The sequence below is a fragment of the Panthera uncia genome, assembly GCF_023721935.1.
Source record: "Panthera uncia isolate 11264 chromosome A1 unlocalized genomic scaffold, Puncia_PCG_1.0 HiC_scaffold_16, whole genome shotgun sequence".
In the NCBI taxonomy this organism is placed as follows: Eukaryota; Metazoa; Chordata; class Mammalia; order Carnivora; family Felidae; genus Panthera; species Panthera uncia.
The window spans coordinates 24,947,915-24,969,613 of record NW_026057576.1 but is presented as its reverse complement, the minus strand read 5'-3'; the positions used below and the strand labels follow the sequence as shown (position 1 = coordinate 24,969,613).

Sequence of the window (21,699 nt, the reverse complement as noted above, 5' to 3'; positions counted from 1 at the left end):
ACACTACAATAACACTGCTGTAGTAGAGTATTCGCTCTATATTTCAAGAGGCAACATAAGACTATGCCCTCATTAGAATTTAGGCCACATTCTCAGATTTCCAAGACTGCTACTTCACCATCTTCTCTGCTATTTGGGATCTATCCCTAACCTTTCCACTGAAGAACTGCTTTTTGTTTCTAATTTTAATGATGTTACTAAACACCAGTTGATTTTCTTCTCATGGTCAGTCATGTGTCAACAGTTTAGTTCCAACAGGCCTGGTTACCCTTAAATTATCAAGAACCACCTGAAAAGTAACATTTCACATTATACAAGTCATTTAAAATGGTCATTCTCGTTCATCTGAGTCAGAACTAAGCAAGCAAATACAAAATGGAAGACTGTACTTTTTAAACTACGATTTCTTAAAGTTTTAGCCATTACGATAATATTTTTTCTTTCCCGCTGAACTGCACACATTTGCCTGTACCTAAAGACTACTAGCCTAATTTTTAGACACCAAGTATTCTGCATATCACTATAGAATGTTTTTGTGCAAGAGAACCTCAACATGCATAAAATTAAGCACCTTACTGGAGAGATATAGAAGGATAAACAAAGTGGCCATGAGAATTCTACAGCCAGTCTGAGCACATCTGTACTGTGTTGGCTCAATGTCACACATTAAGAAAAACAATGATAAACTGAAGCATGTTCATGGAAGATCTACAAAACCTTCAAGGATTTCACAACTATGTTACATGAATAAGAACAAGAAAATGGAGGTGCTTAAATCTATTTACAAACAAAAACAAGCAAAAAAAAAATGGGCTTAAAATTAATGGGGATGTAACAGCCATCTTAAAATACCTGAAGGCTGTCACGTTTGAAGGAAATCAGACTTGCACTATGTTGTCCAGAACTAGGATCAACATGAGAAGGCGGCAGAATACAGATCTCGGAGCTTGCAGTCAAGAGATAGGAGTCTTACAATTGTTTATCAATTGTGTGATGTTAGAAATATAGGAGATATTCCTGGGTATACGCTACTTTGTATGTAAAATGAGGGTGCTAAAATAGATTACCATCTATGGTAATTTTCAAATAAAATATGCCAAGGAAGCAAATCTTGGATCCACTTCTTACCATTAAAGCATCCTGAATAGGAAATCAGCTACCTCATGAAGTAGTGAGTTCTATCACTAGTTCACATCAACATTATCATTTGCTCTACATATAAAGGTGAAAGTGGAACAGACAGCAAACTATTGTCCACAAACTAGTGTTCTTATAATAAGAATTAAAGGATAGGGTGAAAGATAATTGTGGTTTCTACGTTACCATCTATTGAATAAATTATACTATTATTTCTAGGGAAGAACACCTAAATCATTTTTTCAGGTCATTTGTATTGAATATTTCATTTTCCTTTGATTCTAGATACACTAAATACTATATGCTAACACTTTACTCTGAACCTACTTATTATTCCTCAGAGAATAATAGCATAACTTTCTTCTCTAAATGATTTTATATACTAGCCCTTCAATATTATTTTTTAATCCTTATAGAACAAATTCCCCTAAGTTACAGTATAAATGAATGTTTATAAGACTCAAATTAATTTCTCAAACCAAGTAAAAATTATTCAGTACAACAGTTTTCTAAGTTCTAGATATCATTTAATAAAAATGGGCAAAATGAAGCCAGGCAACAATCTCATGGAATATGTACTCAACTTTCCATACAAAGTATATTTTAATAGCACTCAAAGCTTAAGAAATAGTAAATCAAAACTGGATGATAAACACTAAGAGACCACAAGTAAAAGATAGCTTAAAATATAGGAGGCTAAGTACACCAAAGGTACAACGTCTATAGATGTATCTAAACGCACTCCAAAGTCATATAAAAACAATCTGTGGCTTATCCTTTTTTTTCTGGGAGAGGTTTATTTAAAAAATTATTTTCCTAATTCTACACCTGTCTGAAAATCCAAGGATATCTGTTGTAGTTTACTTCCCCATCAGACATCACATTGAACACAGTCTTTGAACATTTTTCTACCTATGCCATACCTTACCTCTTGAGTAGAGATCCCTTTGATCATAATTCCTGAAAACTCCGATGTATACTTTGAAGTTCCCTAACATTTTTACTGCAGTAATCTAATTACCTTAGATGATACTTAGTGTTAAAAAATTTTAGAGCATCTTTGTGCTTATTTTTGAAAACAAAAATCTTTCACATTTTAGGACTAAATTAATATGTAATCTTTTTAATGGGAAATAAAAATACCTGAATAAAAAGAAAACAAGAAATTACATGGTACATCTAACCAATGGACATTTTGCTCAATTGTTTCAATATAGCAAAATAAGATCTGAGCTTGTATTTACAATAAACTGCAAGGTCAGTACTTTGCCAGTCACACTGCTTATGTGACGTTTACTTTTTTTAAACAAAAGCTATTTTTTAAAAAGTCTCCTCACTAATGAACATCAAAATTTTACACTACAGTTAATCCAATCAATGATGGTGAAACAAGCCTATGCTCTCAACCTTGAAGATACAAAGATAATCCATGTTTAACATTCTGTAATATTTTTATTTTGAAGACCGTGTAGGGAAGCATCCATGTAGTAAGAATTTAAAGTATTTAAAACTCCCATTTCACCATTACTTTTATAGTATGTTTGAAGTTTCTGGTACAGGCTTTTGATTTAAAACTCCACAACCCACTCTTTATACACGTATAGTTATGGCTGATAATTTTTTTGTATTCAAGTAAAAAATACAGCCTTCCATTGAAATATGTCTGTAAATCTTTTAATGGCTTTAATTCTAAAAACAAAATTTTATCCACAGAATCTTAACTCTTTTCACTCCCTTTTCCAAACTTACCAGACTAATAAAGCCAAGAATTTTTAGTTTCCTCCTACCCCACAAACACAGTAACTATTCTAAATCATAATTTCCTTTTTCTTTATTTTTTCAGAGTATAATTTCTTTGGGGAGCCAAACTGTTTCATTTTAATCCACAAGTTGTCATTAATTCAACTTTTATTTCTTGCCTAGGACACCATCACAATGTTCATTTTTAATTTTTAGAGTCCACTTCTTATGTAAGTTTTCTTCAAATCAAAAGGGAAAACCCTCTTGCTTCTAGCAGACTCTGCATAGAAAAGGTAAATTGTTCCAGTGGCTTCAAATAAGTTTATGTAAGCTATAAAGAATCCCAAAAACCAAGCTTTACCCTTTTCCATGTTGTCTTGATAAGGTTAAAAGCAAGAGACTCTTAAATAAGGTTTTTCCTTCTACAATTATTTGTTCAAACAGAACATTAAAACATTTTTCTTTCTCCTGTTAACAGCTCTTGTGAATTGGATAGTTCTCCAATCAGCCATTATTTCCAAATGTTCCTTTCCTGGGTTGAGAATTTGTCTTTTATATGCTATTTTGTAAGGGATTATATTTTGATCAATCTCACTTCAAAAAACTTGACCATATTATTCCTGATATTTACAATATTTACTCGAGTTTTAATGGTTCGTAAAATGGACACACAAAAACGGTATCTTAAAAAAAAAAAAATCCAATTCTGAAAACAAAGATGAAGCTTATCAGGAAAATGAGAAAAAAGACTAAATAGATCACCTATTTCATACATTTGGGACTGGATGACCCAATGAAGAATCATTTTAATTTAATAGTTTTTAAAAAATTTTGTTTCCAAAAAGGTTAACATACACAAGAAGAGGATATATATTCAGAAATACTTAGAGGAAGACACATAAAATTAAAATACACTTAAAAATACTGTTGTAGTTTTCATTTTCTACTCCTGAAATAAAAATAAGCCATTTATCAGTAAGTGCATTTTTTTCATGGAGAAAATATTTATTAGTTTTCAAATGATCACATAGTACAAATATTACACAATTAGTCATTCTAGGAAAAAAAATTAGCTTATACTAATAATCATAAAATAAACACTGAAAAATATAGGATTGCATAGTGACACGAAATATTGAAAAATCTGAAAGGAAAATGTATCAAAATAAAAGTTTAAATAAACAAATCAGTTCACATTAATATACAAAAAGTTTCACTTTTAAATAGCTTTTAGTGGCATGAGGTGAATTAAATGCACTTACATTTCTTTTGCACACTTTAAGGAACAGAGCTAAAATTTAATCAAAGCATGAGGTTAAGAGATTAAATCACTTTTCATCTTTAAAACTGAAACAAAAGGCTAGTCGCACAGGCCATAAACTGGTTGGTACTGTGGTTCCAAGAGTTCAACTAACTTAATTTCCAAGCAAATTTCACTTTCAGTTCCCCTCAGTTCTTTCTAAAATGTTGGGTAGTCATTTTTTAATTTATAGGTGTCTGTGAAGACTCTTATCCAAATTTAACAAAAACAAATCAAGCATACAAAGCTATAATCGTTTATGGGAATTCAGAGCTCCCTACGGAAATTTTAGTTCAAACTGATCTTTTAAACCTTTAAGTACTATACAAAAATTCATAACTAATGGGGGGAAAAAAAGGTCTCATAGAAAGAGAGGCGACACGCCAGGTATAACTTAGCAAATGCGGCTCCTAAGACCTTCAAGATCATTTTAGATGCTTCCATATTAATAACTCTAGGATTCTTATTCCTAAACTTTATACCAAATAAAACAAACTGGCAGCATCAGGTAGCTTTTAAAAACTTCTTTAATAGCTTTTGACTGATCAGTTAATAGATGCCAAAGAGAAAAAAAGAAACATTTTGATAACTACTTCCGTTTGGATTAAATGTTTTGCAACACTTATTCACATGTGGAGACTTATGCCCATACTACTAACTGCCTGTGCTCTCTACATGCGTCTTTGTTTCAGTATCATTCAAACTTTAGAATGCCTTCCATGCAGAACAATACCTCAAATTTAACAGGTATTTACTACTTTAGAAGACCGAACAAGCTACTTTGATCTCAAGATGTCTCCTCTACTTCTATACTGGAATCTTTGTTGACTTGACAAATAAGAAGGCTCAAGAGCAGAAAAAGATAAGCTAAAAGAGTGTATCCTAATAATAAAAGCAACTTGGAAATAGTTAAGAAGTTCACCTTTTTATTTACTAGTTCCTTTCAGTGTCAGGCAACAAAAAATAATTTTGTTAAGTTTTCTGGATCTCCTATACTACTAAAAAAAAAAATTTGCCTGCTTCATTAAGGTGATTTTCAATCCCACAAATCTTTTAAGTGAAACAGAGAGCTGCTTTTAAAAGAAAGGAGTCTCTCATACTTTCTCTATTTCAGTCTTCTGAATAGAAAGGAATATTTGCATGGCCATGTAAAACTCCAATCTGAAAAAATTATTTCATTATTTGAGCCTTTCCGTTCCAGACCAAGAGTACACGAGAGTAAATCTTAAAGTTTATAAATGACAAGATCAGGTGGCTCTCTCATCCTTGTGTCTTCTAGATATATTGCGTGGCTCCGTTCACCACTGCCTTCCAAACTGCAGGTGCTGCATGTGTGACAGATATCATCCATGAAGGCTCTGCTAGAAGAGTTCCTTTTGCTGAAGAAGTATGATGTTTACCAGTTGAAAGAAATCTGGGCAATTAGAGAACAAATAAACCGGTCTCCCATTATCAAGATACCTGGAGTCACAGAAGGAATCCACCAAGGAAAAATGAAAACTTGCCAAAGACACCAAAGTCATGTTCTACCCATTGTAGATGATAAGAACTTCCTGGAATCAAATCCTACCCTTGGCATCAAAGAAACTAAGAGAAAACCATCTTAATGCCATGGGAAACATCTAGGACAAGGCTCTTTTGCCACAAATAACATTATTCCTCGGGACTGGAAAACTACTTATGAGTATATATTTAACATAGCTTTCAGGGATAATATATCCTGAAACTTATATTCGTTCACATTTATCTCATTAAAGAATGAAGCCTCAATTTGACAGTAAAACCATAATGGTACTATCATTGTATCTTCTAAAAGATCTAATTAATATGAAGTCCTAAAGTTTGAGGTAGGAAAAAGACCAAAAAGTTCTCTCTAACAGGGTAGGATAACACCTGGACATCAGACTTGTGCAAATTAGGAGAGCTCAGATGTCCAGCTTGCCCAAAGATGAAATACAAAAACTTCTTTTTTACCTTCCGGTAATAAAAGAGCACTTAGAAGTCCACTAATACCATTAAACATTAAAATGGGCAAATATTCCTTTTAAAAATTCCTGTGGACTTACACAGGCAGTCACCAAATCTAGTGCCCCAAATCATCCACTGCTTTAATTATCTGGAGAGAAAATTAAATAAATTTTAGGCCTCTTTTCTGAATGGGCACTAGTTAGCATTCTCAAGAAAAAACAAACAGATTGCAGCCCCACTTGGTTCTTATATGAACCCAAGGAGTACACCAATAGAATTAAATGGGCAATGGACGGACACTCCAATCTATAAATAAACCCAAGTAAATAATGGAAAGCACCCACTTGTTTATTATCCTTTCCCACTCTCTCCAGAAGCTGGATATTCTGCCTCCAAGGGTTCAGTGGAGAAAGTGGACCCCTGACGTCAAAAGCTCTCCGTGGTCTTGGCTGTATCTGTGGTTCTAGGATCACTCCTTGCACCTCTGGTAGGAGAGAAGCACTGAAATAGAGAGCTGAATATAGATTTAAGAAAAAATTCTTATTAAGAAATTACATTCTCTGGTCATTTGAGTTTGCAATGACTTATCCTCAGGACAAAAAGGAGCTACCTTTGGGCACACTTTCTTTAGTGCCTTCTTAATTTGAATCTTTGAAATCTGTCACCACAAATGATTAATTCTTCAGTAACCTATTAAGAAGGGACCTATCTTGGTGTAAGCCATCACACACTCTGTGACAAACCACCCAACTTCAAGTGCAAGACCGAATCAAAAAATGATAAATTATGACTAGAACAAGAGCACAGCAGCACAGTTGTCTTAAAGGGACAGGGAAAGGAACTCGACCTCAGCTCTATCAAAGGAGGAGTCCCAGTTAATTCTTCTGTCAAAGAGAAGAAGATGGATTGAAAAGGAGAAACAGAATAATCAAGCATATTAACAGGAACACTACTAAACTTTGGGAATTGTCTAAGCAGCTGAATTTGTTCTTGTTTTTAAGTCTTCAGTAATTTAAAGACTTAAACTACAGTCCCACATTATAGCAATACAAAGCTAAACCTAAATTTTATCAAGCTAGGACCACCATCACTGAAAAAGAGTTTTTCTTCAAGCACTCATATTTAAAAGTGGGAGGGCAGAATACTGTACATAGGTAATACAATCTAAAAATCTTTTTTAAATGTATGATCATTTGGTTTTGGGTCAAGAAGGACCAGGAAATAAATCATTAATGGCTACAATGCAGAAATTAAAGCAGTAAGATATACTCAAATAATAGATGATGACAAAGATACTGGAAAATAGTTTGCTTTATTATAGGAATAAGGTAAATAAGAGAAGGAAGTTCAAAGCACATAGCATCTGATCAAGGAAAAGCTGAAAGGAGAATAAGATAGGCAGATATGTATTTAAAGTTATAGGGACTGCAGGATACATTTTAACAGTGGAAAACAGATCAATTATACTTTGTGGTACAGAGTGATATATCCCTATTAAATTTCAGATCTTCTTCTAACTAGAAAGGTGCTGCACATTCCTGTTGTATTGAACATAATCACACTATCCTATTTCATGGACATGTTATATTTGGGGATAAATTAAGAAAAAAACTGCTAATCAAGTAATTTTCTTTCTCACGCCAACTGGTTATCACAAGGGTTCCTTACCTGTTAGTGGAACGAGGACTGTGCTCTCTTGTTCTCTATCAATCAACCAACAAAGGTTATAGTCTCAGCACTAAGAAGGTAGCAACCAACCAAAGTTAGTGTTTTAATGCCTTCACTTCCTCCTGGCTCTGCCAGCCAGTTTGGAAATATACCAACACAGCTGAAAAGGAATCGTTATTCCATTACCTAACAACATTTAGACTCAATTTTTTTTAAAAGCCTGAAGAAGAAAGAACAAGCTAACCCTTCTGCTTTAGGAATATATTCAATTCTGTACAAGTGAGAAATGAAAACAGTTTGGACTAAGAAAAGAAAATGTATGATTTAACCATCAAATCTGTGATTTCCAAAATGTAAAGAAGTGAAAAAAGAAATCTAAAAGAAGTCAACGGGGTGAAACTTCCATCTAGCAAGAGGTAGCAAATAAACAAGTACGAAAGTACTTTACAAGCCTATGTGGCAACTATTTTCTTATTTTAAGTTTCCAATAGATTTTAAATCCTCAGGTCTTTTAGTTTTAAAGACTATACTTTGTGACCAGTAGCTTACAACAGTATTTTACAGTATAATCACATTGAGGAGGTATATGAGGGACGATGACAGGAAGGAAGTACAAATTAGAAAAAGATCTGAATACTAAATATCTCAAGAATGGCACTCTAGGTATTTTCAGGAGTCCAAAAAAACCAAAAAAACAAAAACAAACAAACAAACAAAAAAAAAAAACCCCACTATAATCCCAAAAAGATTAACAAGGTATTCCACAGTTGGAGTTCTTAAGGTATGACTTTTTAACAGATGAGAAAGGTTTAGAATTAATACATCAGAGCCATCTCATTTATGTATTCATTGTACCTACTGTAGTCCCTCTGAGACAGACAGAGACACACACACACACACACACACACACACACACACACACACACACACTAGCAGTACCTACAAAACCCCAAGGTTTTGCTTTCCAAGTTTCCATTTACCCTGTTCAACCATGATCCAGAAGTAGATTATCCTCTTTCTGACACGTCGTCAGGAGGTCAACAGCAGCCTAATGCTATGTCACAAGGCATACGTCAATCACTTCACTTCATCTCATCTCTAAGCATTTTATCATCTCACATCATCACAAGAGAAAGAAGGGTGAATACAGTAAAATAAGATCTTTTGAAAGTGAGACAGACCACATTCACATAATTTTTATTAGGGTACACTGTTATAATTATCCTAGTTCATTATTAGGTTATTGTTGTTAATCTCTTGCTGTGTCTAATTTACAAATTAAACTTTATCATAGGTATGTTATGGTACAGGAAAAAACACAGTATATACAGAGTTTGGTACTATATGTGTTTTCAGATATCCACTGGGAGTCTTAGCACATAACCCATATAGGTAAGGAGAGACTACTGTATACTGTGCAATCAGGTGCTACAAAAGTCTTTTTTACATTATGAAAAAAATCACCCTCTAGTCTTTTCCAGTCAATTTCCTTAACAAATCATTCTTTTTCATGTCTAATATTTCAATACAACCTAATAAGATTAAAGATTTCCAAATTAATGAGATCTAAGTAAACCTTAACTATTTCATGATACAGTTTAAAAAAATAAATTCAGAAACTATAAAAAAATATGATTTCCCAAATTTTCCAGTTTTCCTTTATTTCTTGAATACTAATCAATAGTAACAATACTTCTGATTGAAAATACAGGTTAAAAGGGAGCATTCCATTTTGGAACAAAAGATATTAACTGCTAAATTTTTTTTTAAGTTACAGGCTCACTTAACTTTGAAAATGAAAAACAACTCCCAGGAAATCATATCTTGCTCAGATTAACAGTGGGCTAAGTTTACAATTTCCCCTTCAATAGGAGCTCTAAACCACTGATTTACTTACCACACCCCCACAGAATTTATAAATTAAAAATACAAACATATTTAAAAAGCCAAATGCCCTTAGGATAGGTTATAGGGCTGGAGAAGTAGATACACTCATAAAAACTTCTCCCAAGTGAGATTATTTTCAAGATATAACTTCTTGATTTTGCTTAAAGTAACAAAACTTACGGATTCAACATACTCATACTCAACATACTCATACCCTGAATAAACAGATTTCCCTAAATAGAAATTATTTGAATCCTTGAGGAGAGCTGATATCTCTCTTGCTTCAGGAGTTAATTATTTATGATGATTGTGGATTTGATCATGTATCATTTATAAAGAAAAATGTAAAGGCACTTACAAAATGAGATCGTTATTCAAACAAGAAAGAACAACCTTTGCGAGACTACCATTGATAAAGGCTCTTAAGAATGACACAGTAGGACCTTACCTAATTCTATTTTAATAAACAGCATTCTTCTATGTAATGTTTAAAGAGATGAAAACAATAAGCACTCCACTAGAGAACCTGTATTTCAACCACTAGAGAATAAATTCTAAAACAAAGCTAACAAAATCATCTGTGCTAAAATGTCACAAAGGAACTCAAATGGATGTTAGGAGGTCTATCAATCCACTAGTACTTCAATAAAATCATTTTAACATTATCCCTAAGTATTTAAATTTTTAAGGATTCTTACTGAAAATCCAGGTATATTCAAATCAGAAACAAAAAACCTAAGTATTTCGTATATAAACACCACTGAGAAATTCTCCCAAAAAATGCAAACTAGACTATTTGCAATACTTGTTCTCAATACTAAATTATTAAATAAGCATATGTTGCTTATTAGTTTTAAGCATTTCTAATACCGAAGAAAGAGAAAAGGCTAAGCCTAATCATTTTTAAGCAGTGAAATGCAAGGTAATGTGTTTCTACAAAGACTATTTCTATTCCTTTGTATTACAACTGACTGAAATTGAACTTGCTAATTTACAGATTTATAGATTATTTATAAAACAAAACATTCTACACTAAACTGGAAGCATGATGTAACATATTCTTATTTTTTTAATCACTAATCATTCTTACTGGTCCTAAGGCACGTCTATTAAAAAAATAATAATAATAATAATCTCACAAACCCCTTCAAGTGCCCAGAACAGTCCTAGCTGGCATTAAGAAAATAAAAGAACATCCTTAACAGAAACCATGAGAGTCTATCTCCAGACCCTAGAAGAGTGCTTGGCACAATTAATTCAGTAAATATTATACAAATGAAGTCTACTGATCAAGAAACAAACAAACAAAAAAATTTTGTCAAGTGGCTGATGTCTAAAGTAGACACTAAAAAGTTCAACTTTCTAATCCTAAGGAAAATAAAATCAAAAGTATTACTTTCATGTACCTCTTTGGGGGTCATCAGCTTCTAGGATTAATTTTTCAATATGGTCAGCAGGAAACAAACGTATCCTAGGATGATACAAATTTTAGCTAACCTTTAACACCCGTTATAGATTTTCTAATCTTCTTTTCCAGATTTAAAATCAGTAAGAAAAGAAACCAGATATTGCCAGAACATCCAATTTAAAAATTTCAGTTTGAGAAAGTGAAATCTTGCCAAAAAGCAAGCAAACAAACAAAACCAGCTACCTTAGAATTAGTCACAGTATTGTAATAACTCTGGAAGGAAAGATTACTTCTAAGCTACAATCTTATATTTATTGTCAAGTAGGTCACACCTCAAAAACGCCAAACTGGGGCGCCTGGGTGGCGCAGTCGGTTAAGCGTCCGACTTCAGCCAGGTCACGATCTCACGGTCCGTGAGTTCGAGCCCCGCGTCAGGCTCTGGGCTGATGGCTCGGAGCCTGGAGCCTGTTTCCAATTCTGTGTCTCCCTCTCTCTCTGCCCCTCCCCCGTTCATGCTCTGTCTCTCTCTGTCCCAAAAATAAATAAAAAAACGTTGAAAAAAAAAAATTAAAAAAAAAAAAAAAAAACGCCAAACTAAGGAAGAAAGCCTGAAACTTTAAGGAATGCATACCAATATGAGGATATACACTTATCATGGAAGGCAATTTCCTAAAAGAAAGTTGTAATGAGAATGATGAACCCTAACTACTAGAATGTTTCAAGAACTACCAAATTCCAAGATTTACCACTATATTTTCTCTTCGTCCTTTTGGAAAAGATGCTATCCAAAAATGTTATTGGGATTCAAGTTACTCCACTAGGTTTAAACATCAAGTATTTGTCAAAAGATAAACAAGAAAGAGACAAGCAATGGGTCTTCACGTTCCACTGATTAAGGTAGAAGATGAAATAAAACAGATAAAGAAACAACGCACAATACATTTTTTAAAGTAGTTAATCCACTATAGAATAAAAGATAAAACACAATCATAAAAAATATATATCGACTATAAAAAAGGCAACTTCAGGATCAAGAAGACCAAACATTTACATTTGCTACTGCCTCTTTTGAACGAAAAAAGGCTTCCAGATTTGACAAAAAAAAAAAGAAAGTCAATTTTAAGAAAAAGCTCTAAATTACTCTTGCAAATTCTTTTCATAATTAATGCAGCCCATTACTTTTACCTCTTTTTCACCTGTTTATTTTGCTATATGAAATATTTGGCTTTGTTCTTACAACGGCCAGCATATCCTGAAGTACATGTAAGATACTGGGAGGAAAAAAAAAAAAAAAAAAAAAAGGATCGTCTTTTGATCACATTTTTTTATTCCAAGATCTTGTGTTGTGCTACTTGAAGTCCTAAAGACTGCATTCAGACATAGATGAATATAAAAGACTACAGAAAGAAAAAGTTATGTTTTATGAATTATGCTGCCGTTACGTTAATTCTTTTGTCACACTTATCCACCTATGACAAGAAATATATTATCAACAAAAAAAAGATATTAAAGAATTAAATTCAATAGGTTCTGATCAAGTAAGATTCATTAATGGATGCTAAAACTAATGGGTGAATATATGATGAGAAACAAGGCATTTACAGTGTCTCAAAATATCTCCCCACAAAAAACCTTGCTATTTACAAAGGGGAAAAAGAGTAATTTTTAAAAGTATAGAAACTTGGCAGACACCTCCTTAACCAAATGATCAAGATAACGTCACCAGTAAGGGAACAAATCAATATCACATTTCTCCTGATACAATGCACTGATAAGGACATACTATCATTTCTGTGGTATTCTTGCCAAAAATGCATTATCCCAATCTGATCACAAGAAAACATCAGACACACAAATTGAGGGACATTCTAACTAGCTACTCTTAAAAAGTGTCAAAGTCAAGAAAGGCAAAAAGACAGAATGAAGAAGCATCTCAGATTGAAGGAGACTGAGACATGACAATTAAGTACAATAGTATGAGATCCTAGATTAGATGCTGGACCAGAAAAAGGTCATTTAGTGAGTGGACAATGGTCAAAATTCAAATAAAGTTTACAGACTGGTTAGTATTAATATTAATTTCTGATTTGTTCTATGGTTATATAAAATATGACCATTAGGGAAAAGTGGGTGAAATATATGAGAACTCTATGAAGTAATTTACAACGTTTCAGTAAGTCTAAAGTGTGCACGGCCTGATGCAGGGCTCAAACTCACGAAATGCGAGATCATGACCTAAGCTGAAATCAAGTCGGAAGTTTAACCAAGTGAGCCACCCAGGAGCCCCTAAAGCTATTTTAAAATAAAGTTAAAAATAAAAAATGAGATAGTCTGGAGGTACCTGGGTGGCTCAGTCAGTTAAGTGTCTGACTTCAGCTCAGGTCATGATCTCGTGGTTCACGAGTTCAAGCCCCGCACAGGGCTGGGTGCTGACAGCTCACAGCCTGGAGCCTTCTTCGGATTCTGTGTCTCCCTCTCTCTCTGCCCTCCCCTGCTCGTGCTCGCTCTCTCTCTCTCTCACAAAATAAACACTAAAAAAATGAGAAAGTCTGAATAAGGTACCATATTTGACACACCTATGAAATGTCCACTAAGAAATATAAGTCTACATTTTTTAATTTGAAAAGCTTACACTAATCTTTATTTAAAAGTTATCCTCATGGAAATAACAGCATTGTCATATTCTATACTAGTACCAGAAAATTAATCACATGTTGATAGTCTTAAGTTTTTTAATATCTTTGGTAAATAGTTCTCTATACAGAGAACTGATTCAGAAGAAAGTATATAAGAGATCAAAAGACAAAATATTCCCACCTACAAACAGAAAAACTAAATTATGTTTATGTCAAGCAACTAGCGTAGAAATTAACTTTAGACTACAGCAAACATACGATAGAAAAGATGGATAAAAAAACAAAAGCACTTCCAATTTAAATTATTATATATGAACTTACACTGCTGCATTATAAAAATAGAAGGAATAAAAAATTCTCATTTTTTTCTTTAAAAATGTCCATAGGAAACAAAGCTTAGTGTCATAAGTGTCCCTCTTGCATTTTTTTTTTACTTAAAAATAATGACACTCCCAAATATTTTTTTTTTTTTTTTAATTAAAATCACTTAAGTAATCTCTACACCCAAGGTAGGGCTCAAACACACAACCCAAGATCAAGAGTTACATCCTCTTCCACCTGAGCCAGCCAGGAGCCCCCCAAATAATTTACTCTACTTTCAATTATAAAATCAGTTACAAATATTCATGATCATCTGGTACCTAGGTAGCTCAGTCAGTTAAACTTCAACTCTTGATTTTGGCTCAGGTTCCTGAGTCCAGAACCCCACTGGATTGTGCTCTCTGCCCCTCCCCCTTGCTCACATGCGTGTGTGTGCTCGCTCTCTCACTCTCCCTTTCAAAAATAAACTCAAAATTTTTATTTTTTTAACATTTATTGAGCCTCATATATAGCAAGTAATATATTATGCATTATATCTATACTGCCTTATTCAATCCTCTAATTCTGACATATACAATATTAAAATAATCACAATTTTATTGATAAGAAAAACTAAGGCACAAATTAGTGAAGTAACTCACCTAAGATCACACACCTAGTAAGCAATAGAGAAATTCAAAACCACTTTGTCTCCAGGATCCTGAGTTTTAACTAATTTTATACTTTTCCAAGTCATGTTATTTTCATTAACATAAGTATTTTCTTTATAAATACTTAGTATATGACCAACAGCTAAAATAAACATTCTGGGGGCACCTGGTGGCTCAGTCTTGATTTTCACTCAGGTCATGATGGCAAGCGTTTGTGAGTTCAAGCCCCAATTTGGGTTCCACGCTGCCAGTGCGGAGCCTGCTTGGGATTCTCTCTCTGCCCCCCAACCTCCTCCCCCTTCTCAAAACAAATAAATAAATAAACTTAACAAAACCCCTCCAAAGGCTTTCCATTGTCCTCAGAATAAAATATTCATATGTTAAATAAATATACATACATTCTGTTTTAAGTAGAATTCTGAAATTCTTTCCTTCAATTTCATTTAAACATAGATCAGTTGATAGTTATTTGCTTCGTCATTTCTATCAACCTATGAAAGTTTGACAAGGCAATAAAACTTAGAAAGTGTAGCAAAACTCACTATCTGCAAAATAATCTAGAAGCATGTTTCTATTGAGCTTGAAATACCTAAATCTAAAAGCATATTGGAATGGTAATCAGAAATCTCTCTTACCTTTTAAGTGTCTACAAAGAAGCAAAAAGCCAAAAGTTTTTTTTATTTGAATTTCTAGTTTGCACATCTATTGACTTGCCTAACAAACAATATATGCAATACTCTTAAATGCATAAGAATTTCATGAAGAGTTTAATGAGTTCAATTATCTTAATGTAATTTAAACATATCTACAACTTAAGTCATCATTTCTATCATGAGCAGGATTAAAATAATAATCTGGCAAAAAAATTAGACTTTATTCTCTAACAGCTCAATTCTACTACCCAGAGAACAATCTTTGATTTATTACAGAGTAAACAATACTCTGAATGGATGTTATAGTTATCCTAAATTGCAACATTTTTAAAAAATTATTTGCAGAGAGCTTGCAATGTACCTACTGAAATTCTTCTATATTTAAGACGGGATCAAATGTCACCTGCCTCCTCCATCTCAATTGAAGTCTAATAAAAATCAATATAATATAATCATATAAATGTAAACATATTAGAAGCAATATAACTTTATATAATAAGAACAGGGTGCTTTCCAATTCTTTAAGTTTTTTAAAAGACAAAACAGATATCTAATTACAAATAATGCCTTCAATCTACTCTATTCTATTATATATAATTGATGCAGCCTCAATTATATATATATATACAAATTATATACCAGTGACAAAAAAAGTCATAATATCAATAATCATTCATGAGTTTTAGAGACAGGGTGTCTGTTCCACTGGAAATTAAGAACGCATGTATTGATCAACTAATCAGGTAGTTCATTTCCTAACAGTAATGAGAATATACACCAGTAAAATGAGAAATGCCCGACCTGATATGCCATTCTATATTTAAGTACTGGAAAAATACTTTAATCCTGGTATTTTACTGACCATTCAACACTTTCATATCTGATTCCACTTTCCAAACATTTGGGGTATAAGATTTTATTGTCACAATCTATGTCTTGAAAGGGAAAATATTTCCAAAAATAGTAAAAAAGCACAAAGGGAAAAGAATTATCACCACCATCAAGTTAATAACTTAAGAATATGATTTGATATAATTTAAGAAATACAATTTGATATAAGGCATACAGGAAGTTTAGTTAGCATTATATGGGCTATCAATAAAATTTTGTAAAAGCCACAACAGATCTTGGATTAAGCCCTTGAAAGTGCCAATGCTACTCAAGTTCTCAATACAGCATGTGAGACAACTTCACTTATGGATGTACCTTCATTAAGAAATGAAATTCATGGGGGTTCCTGGGTGGCTCAGTCAGTTAAGTCTCCAACTCTTGGTCTTAGCTCAGATCATGATCTCAAAGTTCCTGAGTTCAAATTCTGCACTGGGTCCTGTGCTAACAGCAGGGAGCCTGCTTGAGATTCCCTCTCTCTCCCTTTCTCTACCCCTTCCCCAGTCATGCGCTCTCTCTCAAAAATAAATAAACTTTAAAAAAAAAAAAAAAGAAATGAAATTCATCTATATTCTTTCACATATTTTAACAAGTCACTCTTCAAATTTTATTGAGTATATTACTTTAAAGTAGAAAAAAATCTCTTTACAGTCCTCCTTCAGATCTTCTGAAACTGTCAAATGCAGCTAGTAGTTTTAAAAATTCTTTCTGCAGTTTTACAGTGGTCTACTTTCAAAGACATTCCCAAAAGAACCAAAAATTCCTTCCTTAATCAACCAATGTATCTTCAGAAACATCTCCAATAATCATTCTTTTCACCCATTTAATAAATCTTTTAGTCCCCAAAAGACTTCAATTTTTCTCCTCAGAATGGGACATCCCTTTTGATACTCTTAATCCATTTCTCAAATAGGTGCAACATAGGAAATGGATGAATGAGAGATAACATTTAGTTGGCTCCTACACTTTGTTAGCAACATCAAGCTTAACTCTAAAACAGAAGACACCCAATGTTAGTAAAATGTTCTACATTAATGGTAATCAAAGCATAGAACAAACTGATCAGCCTCCCTATCTCTGAATGTTTACAGAGTTAACATGGTAATACTTTCTATCCTATTTACAGATTTCCCCCAAGAATATACTAACTCATGTGAAATCTATTCCTAAGGTCTGCAAACCATTTATAATGATGGGGCCAATTAAATGAGGCTGCAAATAGGTCAGTGCTGTAGTTCTCAAAATATGTTCTGAAACTTCTGCCAGATGGTTCACTTGGTATATATACTCACATGACAACAATTTTACTTTTATTTCTAATATAAATCAAATACTTATGAAAAATAGGGTGATATAGCAGAAAAGGAACTGTTAGGGGTAGTTGTAGAGATGGGATCCAGTTGGAGTCTGCCACCATTACTTAACTATATGACACAGAACATTTTTTTGTATATAAATTGAAGGGGATTAACATTTCCCAAAGTATGTTACAAGGATCACAAGTTCTACAGGACATTAATAAATGTCAGATGATCAAAAAGGTTGCTAAGGTTGGTAGTCAATAAACAAAATTGTCTCTCTTCTGTAGAATTTCTTGGTCTTTAATACATTAAAACGCAATGTCAACCTCCAAGATATATATAACAAAAAGCATTCCCCAAAATTCCTGGGTTCTAAGAATTGTGTTTTTGTTTTGGGGGGGGGGGTTGGCTTAAAGAACTGGTATTCCAAAAACACTAGTTTTGAAACTTTTATACTAGATTTAAAAATCCAGTTCAATGAATCTTTGAAACCTAAAAACCAGGTACTGAACTCAATATCTTATTAAAAGCAAACAATTCCATTCATTCTAAGGAGACAGTCTTCAGTCCCATATGGGATTGAGTAGGGAACGGATGGTATTCAAGGCACTTTGCCCATCTAAAATAATCTTTACAATGAAAAAGTTTAAGAATCACTTGATTAGGGTAATAGTTCTAGTTTGGAAATATTAACAAACTGCTACAAGACACTATAGTCCTTGCAAGTAACCCCCACCCCCATAAAGAAAGGAAGATGTGCTTTGAAACAACTTTGTTTCTGTAAATTCAAGAATTTCAAAGCACTTCTCAAATAGTTAGATATGATATAGTCCCAGCAGTCTAGGATTCAGAAGACTTAATCCCTGGTGCCTCTATTATAAGTAATAAATTCCCTTTTCTCATATGCATCTAGAATGCTAATACCAGATATATACCATTCTTAGGAGGATTGAGAGTAGTCACTGTTTTCCTATAGGAATTATTTCTCTTACAGAGACCTAGGGGAGAAAGGCTATACCAAAAATGTCACAAAGGTGCAGAATCACTGGTTGAGAAGGCTGTGGTATGTAGAAAGACTGAATATGTAAGCAAGCTTTTAATTTTAATTTACAGTGCTTATGAAAGGAATCATTCTTATTTGCACAGTAATAAAAGCAGCTACCATTTACAAAAACTACTAAGAACTGAGCTAGGTATGCATTACAGCCTTTATCTCCTTTAATCCTCCCAACAACAGTTCAAGGGTAGCTATTACCCCCACTTCACAGGTAAGAAACTTGGGGCTTACATTTATATTTACAAAGGCCATACAATGAAGAGGTAGCATAAACAAGATTAGACATCAGATCTGATGCCAAAGCTAATGCTCATTAACTCTACCTCATTGTGCTCTGTGCTCTTTGTTAATCCATAGCCTAAATTAATCAATTTATTTGAATTAAAAAGCTGTCATGCACACCATATACAGAAACTAAGCATATATAACTCAATTTGAATAATTCAGAAGATATACCAAGATCTTATGATGCTTTTTCAGAGTACTAGACAAAACTCTTGAAGACCAAAACCATGATTTTTCTTTTTATCCTTAGTACTTTTGTTCTGTGCTAGCATACATAACAAGCATTCAAATATTTCTTAAGTAAATAAATCATCACAATACCAGGAAAGATTAGTACTATAAAAAGCCTCACAGGCTAACAGACAACTGCTTAAACTAGCTTGGGTGTTTTTCTAAAATATTTTATATAGCTACATTTACAGATGTAGGCAACAAAATTCTCTATTAAATTATCAATTATCACCAGATCCTCCTCTTTCCCTTCCATCCTTTTTAAAGATCTTCTATACCTTTCTATTTCTGTTTCTTCTCCCCTATTCACATGTTGAGTCTCTAACTCAGACCACTAAATGGCATTTACAGCATTCAGGTCACATATTTATAACCTCAAATACAGCACAATTTGGGTTTTGTTAGGCCAACGTGTCTACTTGTTAAAAGCTTTTATTTTTGCATATTGGACTCATTTCTTAATAAGCAAATTTAATAAGCTACTGGTAGATCCTCATGAGCTAATAAAAATGTGAGTACAGCTAGAAAAGAACTAAATCTTTAAATACAAGAAAAAACCCAAAGTGGGTTTCCACTTCATAAAAGGCAATCCCACTTTTAAAACATTCTCCCTTCAAGGTGATTGCCTACATGGATTGGGGAGAATGGCAAATTTAGGCTTTCAAAGTATATCAATAAATAAAATGCCTAGAAATGCAATCAACTTGTACATGATGTGAAAGTCATATTAGTGGGAAGTGAAATTATGGAAAAAATGAATAAGATTTATATTACTATTAAATAAATTATTATATCCTTTAAGATCTTTACCGTTAACTGTAATTTTTAAAAAATTCCAACTGCTTCTTTCTATAGTTCCAATGTTTACAAATCAGGAAAAATATGATGAAAATGAAGGAAAGCAGTTCTACAGTAAAAACTTTAAAAAAATTTTTTAACGTTTATTTCTGAGAGAGAGGCAGACAAAGCGTGAGCAGGGGAGGGGCAGCGAGAGAGGGAGACAGAATTCAAAGTGGACTCCAGGCTCTGTGCTATCAGCAGAGCCTGACACAGGGCTTGAACTCACAAACCGTGAGATCATGACCAGAGCCGAAGTTGGACGCTTAACTGACTGAGCCACGCAGGCACCCCTCTATTGTAAAAGCTTTAAATTAAAAACTTTAAATTAAAAGAACACCCAATGCAGTTATCTCATAAAAAAAATAATAAGCTCTTCTAAGATAATAAGCAAAAAGCCAAAGTAAATCCTGTTTTTCAACTTAATATAAAAGCATTCACATATTTCAAAACATTTTCTTGTTCCAATAAAAAGCACAAGATGTGAATATAAGCTATCACCATTCAAAATTAAAGATCTGAGTCATAAAATGTACCATTATAATTCAACTAATTAAAGTGAGTTTTATACTTTAAAAATTATCTTAATGTAATTGGATCATGTTAAGCATTAAAAATATATATCCTAAGTATCAACAGCTTATAGTAAAAGCTCACTAAATGAGACCAATGCAAGGCTACTAATCTACTTACTGAAAGGTTCATGTCATAAAACTATCTGTATACTCAGTCTTAAAAATTGGATTCCAATTAAACTCATTTTCCAAATTTAAAGTTTATTCTTCAGCAAAATTTTGGAAAATTTAATCATTTGGATTAGAAAATGTTTTCAAAATTAAGAGAGTTAATTAGGAGAAAATAAGATTAAAAGAAAGCAATAACTAAATTAAGATTGAAAGGATCATCATTAGGAACATCAGTCACTGTACAACTCTATAATGAAGTCTATGGGGCCAAAAGTCTCCATCCTCATAGGCTAAGGACCACTTTTTATGGTTGTCAGCTATCACCTCTTGCTGCATATCAGTGGGCCAGGGCAATCTCCAGAATGGTTAAGAGTACAAGCTTTGGAATCAAATCACCTAATGGAATACTTGCTCCATCATTTAGTAGTTATGCGACCAAGTTACTTAACTTGATAATATTTTACTTAAATAATACATCAGCCAATAATACAGTAAAAGAAAAAGAAATTTTAGAATCATCTGTCATACAATCCTTAAGACCCCTGCAAATTTACCATCAATCTTATACAAATTTACCAAAAAAAAGAGCTAAAGAGGCTGCCAATTCAATTATTATGTTCCTTCAGTAAGCATTAGACATACTTGTTCCTAAAAGGATTGGGGTTCAGTATCATGGTTAATTATCATGGGATTCAAGAATGAAGACAGGAAACATTAAGCTATCTAACTTGCACTTATCTCCTCATTCTGGGTCCACCCTTCCTTCCTAGGAAAACAGGTAAAGCTAATAATAAAATACAACCAGTTGTACAAACTTACAAATTCTGCTGTCATTTCAGAGAATAACTAGTAAATAATGTTTGGTAGATCCCGAATTTAGCCGAAGAACAGTTTAGGAGTCAGATCCTTTATTCCAAGATTCTACAACAACATGGAGGAGCATCAACGAACAGAAGACATGGCTCCAAGCTGAACTCTGAAAGGGAAGTTAAGACAAACTACAGTGATAAAGTCTAAAAAGAGGAAGAAAAGGAAAAACTCAGACA

At 33.2% G+C, this 21,699-nt stretch overlaps 1 protein-coding gene across 3 annotated transcripts in view; it reads right to left on the bottom strand.

The window, feature by feature from the left end:
• Positions 1-21,699, bottom strand: part of TSC22D1 (TSC22 domain family member 1) — a 133,142-nt gene that overhangs the window by 92,933 nt on the left and 18,510 nt on the right. Inside the window, exons 2-3 of one of the 3 annotated variants that reach the window (XR_007461230.1) lie at positions 6,490-6,659; positions 2,960-5,591 (exon numbers count right to left, since the gene is read on the bottom strand). The exons of 1 other annotated variant lie outside the window; for it this stretch is intronic. The gene's annotated coding sequence lies outside the window, so the exon portion shown is untranslated. Of the gene's footprint in view, positions 1-2,959; positions 5,592-6,489; positions 6,660-21,699 lie in introns of those variants that run through there. One more of the 3 variants, XR_007461231.1, reaches the window with a different exon arrangement.